Here is an 8,093-nt window from a genome sequence, read left to right on the forward strand (position 1 = left end):
AGATATGAGGGATGGAAGAACAGACATTCAAACAGGAAGGAAAATGATCTCTGCTTATTGGCAATATGATCTTACTAAGTAACAAACCCTAATGACCCTACAAAAGAAAAATGGTTAGAACTATTAAATCCAATGAAGCTGCAGGGCACAAAATTGATATATGATTTGTTCTGTTTCTGTACACTAGCCACAAACTATCCTAAAGAAAGTAATCACATTTTAATAATATCAAGAAAATATTTCAGACTTGGAGCCTCAGGTTTAAGTGTGGTCATGTTTCTCCAGCATTACCTCAACTAACAAGAAGAGAGGGTCTATAGAAAATTTCTAAAAGAAATTTGACCCTTTGAGACAACAGACCTGATCAGCCCATCCTGCTGGGTTCTCCCCAGACTACAATTACCGAGGACTCCAAATCACCATCAGGAAATGCTTCAAGGTACTCAAGACCCAGAAGCCACACCCTGTTCTCTGAGAGTACCTGAAATTTCAGGTCTCTTCAGTCGCCTTCTCCATTTCAGAGAATCCGTAACCAAACAACCAATGCACCAATTTGTGCCATGTGAAGCCTTCTTACCCCATGCCTTTTGGAACCCAGTCTCCTCCTTACCTTGGATAATACTTGTATGGAGTCCTCATGGAGGCATCCTCTTTAAAGGGAACAGGTTTTTTCATATTTTGAATTATTGCCACTTTATTGAAGATAAAATGATTTTAAAGAAAAATATTTCAGAATAAACAAATAGGAAGGTGAAAGATTCATAGAATATAAATGACAAAACACTGATGCAAGAAAATAATGAAGACAGAAATAAAGGGAAAGCTATTCCATGTTCTTAATGAAAGTATCAGTGATATGTTCATACTATACAGAATGATGTACAGATTCAGTGTAATTTCTATCAAAATACCAGTGATATATCTTGTAGGGATAGATAAATACAATTTAAAAGTCATACAAAATGACAAAACAAACAAACAAAAAAAATAGCCAAAGCAATATTGAGAAAGAGCCAATCTGGATGGACTGCGCAACCAGATTTGAGAATCTATTGCAAAGGGAAATTTTAAAAACTCAGCAAAGTTCTGTTATAAGAACAGACATATAGACCAATGAAACAAAATAGAAACCCCCCCAATAAATCCATACCTATGGGTCAAAAGCAAGAATACACAGTAGGGAAATGACATTCTCTTCAACAAATGTTGTTGACAAAACTAGAGACTAGAGGACCACGTGCAACAGAATGAAACTGGAAGCTAGTATCCTACACAGAATGTAATATAATAAAACTAGAAGAAAACATAGTAGAAAATCTTTTATTTTTTTTTTTATTTTCTTCAATTTCTTTTTTTTTTTTTTTAATTTTTTTTATTGGTTGTTCAAAACATTATAAAGCTCTTGACATATCATATTTCATACATTAGATTCAAGTTGGTTATGAACTCCCAATTTTACCCCAAATACAGATTGCAGAATCACATCGGTTACACATCCACATTTTTACATAATGCCCTACTAGTAACTGTTGTATTCTGCTACCTTTCCTATCCTCTACCATCCCCCCTCCCTCCCCTCCCATCTTCTCTCTCTACCCCATCCACTGTAATTCATATCTCTCCTTGTTTATTTTCCCATTCCCCTCACAACCTCTTATATGTAATTTTGTATAACAATGAGGGTCTCCCTCCATTACCATGCAGTTTCCCTTTTCTCTCCCTTTCCATCCCACCTCATGTATCTGTTGTTAATCTTTTCTTCCTGCTCTTCCTCTCTGCTCTGTTCTTAGTTGCTCTCATTATATCAAAGAAGACATTTGGTATTTGTTTTTTAGGGATTGGCTAGCTTCACTAAGCATAATCTGCTCTAGTGCCATCCATTTCCCTGCAAATTCTATGATTTTGTCATTTTTTAGTGCTGCGTAATACTCCATGGTGTATAAATGCCACATTTTTTTTATCCATTCATCTATTGAAGGGCATCTGGGTTGGTTCCACAGTCTAGCAATTGTGAATTGTGCTGCTATGAACATCGATGTAGCAGTATCCCTGTAGTACTCTCTTTTAAGGTCTTCAGGGAAAAGTCCAAGAAGGGCAATAGCTGGGTCAAATGGTGGTTCCATTCCCAGCTTTCCCAGGAGTCTCCATACTGTTTTCCAGATTGGCCGCACCAGTTTGCAGTCCCACCAGCAATGTACAAGAGTACCCTTTTCCCCACATCCTCTCCAGCACTTGTTGTTGTTTGACTTCAGAAGGGCTGCCAATCTTACTGGAGTGAGATGGTATCTTAGGGTGGTTTTGATTTGCATTTCTCTGACTGCTAGAGATGGTGAGCATTTTTTCATGTACTTGTTGATTGATTGTATGTCCTCCTCTGAGAAGTGTCTGTTCAGGTCTTTGGCCCATTTGTTGATTGGGTTATTTGTTTTCTTATTGTTTAATTTTTTGAGTTCTTTGTATACTCTGGATATTAGGGCTCTATCTGAAGTGTGAGGAGTAAAAATTTGTTCCCATGATGTAGGCTCCCTATTTACCTCTTTTATTGTTTCTCTTGCTGAGAGAAAACTTTTCAGTTTAAGTAAGTCCCATTTGTTGATTTTTGTTATCAACTTTTGTGCTATGGGTGTCCTATTAAGGAATTTGGAGCCCGACCCTACAATATGTAGATCGGAGCCAACTTTTTCTTCTATCAGACGCAGAGTCTCTGATTTGATATCTAGCTCCTTGATCCACTTTGAGTTAACTTTTGTGCATGGCGAGAGGAGGGGATTCAGTTTCATTTTGTTGCATATGGATTTCCAGTTTTCCCAGCACCATTTGTTGAAGATGCTATCCTCCCTCCATTGCATGCTTTCAGCTCCTTTATCAAATATAAGATAGTTGTAGCTTGGAGCTCTGCCAAATTCATTCTATGAGGCCAACATCACCCTGATTCCGAAACCAGACAAAGACACCTCAAAGAAAGAAAACTACAGACCAATATCTCTGATGAACATAGATGCAAAAATCCTCAATAAAATTCTGGCGAATCGGATACAAAGGCACATCAAAAAAATTGTGCACCATGATCAAGTAGGATTCATCCCTGGGATGCAAGGATGGTTCAATATACGGAAATCAATAAATGTTATTCACCACATCAATAGACTTAAAAATAAGAACCATATGATCATCTCAATAGACGCAGAAAAAGCATTCGACAAAGTACAGCATCCCTTTATGTTCAAAACATTAGAAAAACTAGGGATAACAGGAACTTACCTCGACATTGTAAAAGCTATCTATGCTAAGCCTCAGGCTAGCATCATTCTCAATGGAGAAAAATTGAAGGCATTCCCCCTAAAATCTGGAACAAGACAGGGATGCCCTCTATCACCACTTCTATTCAATATAGTTCTCGAAACACTGGCCAGAGCAATTAGACAGACGAAAGAAATTAAAGGCATCAAAATAGGAAAGGAAGAACTTAAATTATCACTATTTGCAGATGACATGATTCTATACCTAGAAGACCCAAAAGGGTCTACAAAAAAACTACTAGAACTAATAAATGAATTCAGCAAAGTGGCAGGATATAAAATCAACACGCATAAATCAAAGGCATTTCTGTATATCAGCGACAAAACTTCTGAAACGGAAATGAGGAAAAACACTCCATTCACAATATCCTCAAAAAAAATAAAATACTTGGGAATCAACCTAACAAAAGAGGTGAAAGATTTATATAATGAAAACTACAAAACCCTAAAAAGAGAAGTAGAAGAAGATCTTAGAAGATGGAAAAATATACCCTGTTCATGGATAGGCAGAACTAACATCATCAAAATGGCGATATTACCAAAAGTTCTCTATAGGTTTAATGCAATGCCAATCAAAATCCCAATGGCATTTCTTGTAGAAATGGATAAAGCAATCATGAAATTCATATGGAAAAATAAAAGACCCAGAATAGCAAAAGCAATTCTAAGCAAGAAGTGCGAATCAGGCGGTATAGCAATACCAGACTTAAAACTATATTACAGAGCAATAGTAACAAAAACAGCATGGTACTGGTACCAAAACAGGAGGGTGGACCAATGGTACAGAATAGAGGACACAGAGACTAATCCACATAGTAGAAAATCTTTATGATACTGTTCTTTGTGATGACTACGTGGATGTGACACCAAAAGCACAAGCAAAAATAGACAAGTGGACCTGCATCAGACTGAAAGGTTCTATATAGCTAAGACTGCATTCATGGTGCGATAAGGTATGCAGTAGAATGGGAGAAAATATTTGCAAAAAAAAAGTGATTAAAAAATGGGCAAAGAAATTGGAAATTGAGTAAACATTTCTCAGAGAAGACTAACAAGTATATAAAATGTTCATCAGGGAAACACACATCAAACCCACAATGAGATATCATCTCTCACCTGTTAGAATGGCTATTTTAAAAATTTAAATAAGTACAACAAGCAAAAGAACAAGTATTGGTCAGAATATCAATAAATTACTTTATATATGTTTGGTTCAAATGCAAATTGGTGTCACCGCTATGGAAAACAGTATGAATATTGCTCAAAAAATTAAAAACAATTACCATGTTACTTAGTGTTTCTGGATAAATATCCAAAAGAACTAAAATTAAAATGCTAAAATGGTGTGTTGTTTTACACTCATCACAGCATTATGCACAATTTCCAGGATAGGGACAAAACTTAAATAATGGATAAATGCATGAAGAAAACTCTGTATATATATATACAATGGGATGTTATTTACCCTTTAAAAATGAGAAAATTCTGCCATTTGTGATAATGTTGCTGAACCTGGAGGACTTTACATTAAGTGAAATAAGCTAGTTACAGAGGAATAAAACCACAATGATGTAGGGATTCTGACCATAGAAATATACAGGGAAGTGTTCCTCTGGTGAGCAAACTCCTGATGGGTAACTGGCACATTGTCTCCCACCCTTAGAATGGCCTGCACTTTCTCCTAGGAACTGGTAAGATAACTAATGTATGTGCTATGTATAGATGCTGTGGCAAGCTGCTAGAGTCTTATCAGCCTAGACCTTGATCTGAGGCACACAGCTCCTGGGAATAAAGGAACTCTCCTGTTAGACAACCACAATATTTCACTGAGCCTAAATCTGTCCACATAACAGTAACTTTATGCAATGGACTTTCTTAAGAGCTACACAAAACTCCTAACGTTGCACACTGTAACTTAGTATGTAATTGAGGAATAAGCTGCATAATGTTGCATTCTGTAACCTGCCTAGTAATACAATGAACAAATTATATACTAATTATGCCAATGACCTAAAGTAACCTATTGATATAAATAAAGCTGGCAGCTTGGCCTCTCTGCCACTCTGCCATCTTTCTTTCCTGACTCTGCATCTTGTCTCTGTGTCTCCTTTTTATTTTCCTTACACCATGATACCATTTATATGAAGTATCAAAAAATGGTCAAACTCAATGAAATAGTGAGCGGAACTCTGGTTGTCGAACTGGATACGAGAGGAAGATGTTGAGGGTGTTGCCTCATCAAATGGATGTGATGTTTCATTTATGTAAGATTATTAAGTTATTGAGATCTGCTATACCCCACAGTACAGTACTTAACAATACTGTATTGTGCATTTAAAAAATTGGTGAAATAGTGTATGTCAAGTGTTCTTAGCACAGTAAAAATACATAAGCAAATATATGTTCTAAAATTATAATTTCAAAACCAATTATTTAATACTGCATGGTTATGGAAATACTCAGAAAAAAATGTAAGTGCTAAATATCTTTATAACAGGGAATAAAGTTCTATAAATATGGCTAATTATCAAATTTTAATACTGATTTGATAATAGGAACAGTGCACCAACATGAAAGGGAAGGAAACACTTTTTTAAAAATATTTTTTAGTGTTGATGGGCCTTTATTTTATTCATTTATTTATATGTGATGCTGAGAATTGAACCCAGTGACTCACAAATGTGAGGCAAGCACTCTACCACTGAGCCACAACCCCAGCCCATGAAGGAAACATTAATAGAAGAAATGAATAAAACAGGAACCCTACCTTAAATAGATAAGATCAACAAATCCATAAGATGTTCTCTGATTTAAAAAAAAAAACTGACAATATTTACAAAACTCTGGAAAAAATAAGAAATTAAAAAATTTATGATAGTAATTAAATTAAGAAAATAATAATCACTTATGTTAAAGATATTACAAATTATTAGGAATTACTAGTAACAACATTACAAAAGTATTTATTTTAGGCTGCTTCTATCTGAAGGGAATTGAAACGATTTTCAATATTATTTATATGAGTAAATATATACTTCTGTCCCTTAGATAAAAATAAATCTGTTACCTCCAACTTAAATTATAATTATATTTTTCTAGTTTCATTAGTTAGTATGTAGTTCACTCTTCAACTTCACTTTCCCCAATTATTAGCATAAAGATTATTTAAACATGTTAATATCCTTTGAAATGTAAGGATATTTTAAATGGCAAACTATCACTTTTACAGCTACTGTTGCCAGTCATTTTAATACAATAATTAAGTCTAATAAATTGGTCATAACCTAGGAAACCATCCTGTATGAATCTGCCAGCTTCTCAGTTGTCATAGAAACTGATTGTAGCAGGCATGTTAATGCAACACATTTAACGCATAAATGATTAATGTACTAAAGTTTAGAAAGGAGCCTAATTATATATGTTTACCACAACTTTCATTATTGTTCTATATTTTATCTGATGAGCCATATCTTCTTTGAAATCAAACCAAAATGCATATATAAAACTGAAATGAGTAGATAAAGGATGTGCTTTGAGGAATGATATTCAGTAGTTCTTTAATAAGGAAAGAATTCCATCATCCCATGTCATTCCAGATGAAATAATATATCAATATGACATCCTGAGCAATTGAGTTGCTCTTGCCTCTGATCTTTAGCTATTCCCATCATTACCTCAAAGTAATAATTTGGGGAATGAAAAGATTTGCAAAATCCAACATTGGGATTCACTGAACTGCATCATCTTAAGGATTTAAAATGTAATTTCTGAGGAATAGAGAAGGATATAATTGGAACCTTGAAACAACTAAGCAGAGTGTTCTGTGCAAATATTAGAGATCCTGTCAATGAACTATTTTGTCATTCAAAGATTTCATATATAAGCCATTAGGAGAAACTTCTGAGTCATTATTGAACATAAAATGCTTTTTCATAAATTCTTTTCCTATGCTTGAATTAGTGACATCAAGACATAAAAATTATAATCCAAAGAAAGCATCATTTCTATTTTAATATAAGATTACTAAGTTTATAGTAAAACACATGTACTCAACATTGAAGAAAATCATACAGGAAAGAATATCTATGCAAGATACATACATTTATATGTGTGTGTGTGTATAGTTCCATATACATTGCATACACATGTATTTGTGTGAAAGATATATACATGTGCTTGCATACTTATATGAATATAGATGTATATGTGCACATTCAGAGACATAAAGGGAGAGAAAGAGAATTACACACCATGTATCTATCACTCAGATTTAATGAATAAAAATTCAAAATCAATTTTCCTTTACTTATATCTCAACCACACAACCCCAGCTCACAGTAGGGAGCTAAACTCAAGACATTATATCAGTCTGTATATATTAATATCTAGACATAAACAATCTTTCAGAAATATAATCACAATATCAAAAGCTATATTAAAGTGTTAACATTATATCCTTGATATCATCAAATGCCCAATGAATTTTCCTAATTTTCAGTTATTCACTGAAATAATGTCAGTTATTCACTGAAATAATTGCTTTAGGAGGACATAAGAACACTTCTTCTGGTTATACTATCATAGAAGGCATTGAAGATAACTATCTATATACATTAATTAATTTACATTTGCAAATTAGTGACATTTTAATTCTAGCTCCTTATTTGTTCCATTGTTAGGGACATTTCCATAAAAGAAAGTTTTTCTTATGAACTATGTGATTAATGAAGAATACAGTTTACATAGGAAAGAAGGAATAAATGTTTGATTTTTTTAAATTGTTTCAAAATAATA

At 34.0% G+C, this 8,093-nt stretch overlaps 1 pseudogene; it reads left to right on the forward strand.

Moving 5' to 3' along the window:
* Window positions 1-273: 273 nt before the first annotated feature.
* Window positions 274-475, forward strand: LOC124095771 (H/ACA ribonucleoprotein complex subunit 3-like; annotated as a pseudogene).
* The last annotated feature ends 7,618 nt before the right edge of the window (window positions 476-8,093 follow it).

Source organism: Marmota monax, unplaced genomic scaffold (genome assembly GCF_021218885.2).
Source record: "Marmota monax isolate L192 unplaced genomic scaffold, Marmota_monax_Labrador192_F-V1.1 WCK01_AAM20220418_F8-fsc00030, whole genome shotgun sequence".
NCBI classification, from domain to species: domain Eukaryota; kingdom Metazoa; phylum Chordata; class Mammalia; order Rodentia; family Sciuridae; genus Marmota; species Marmota monax.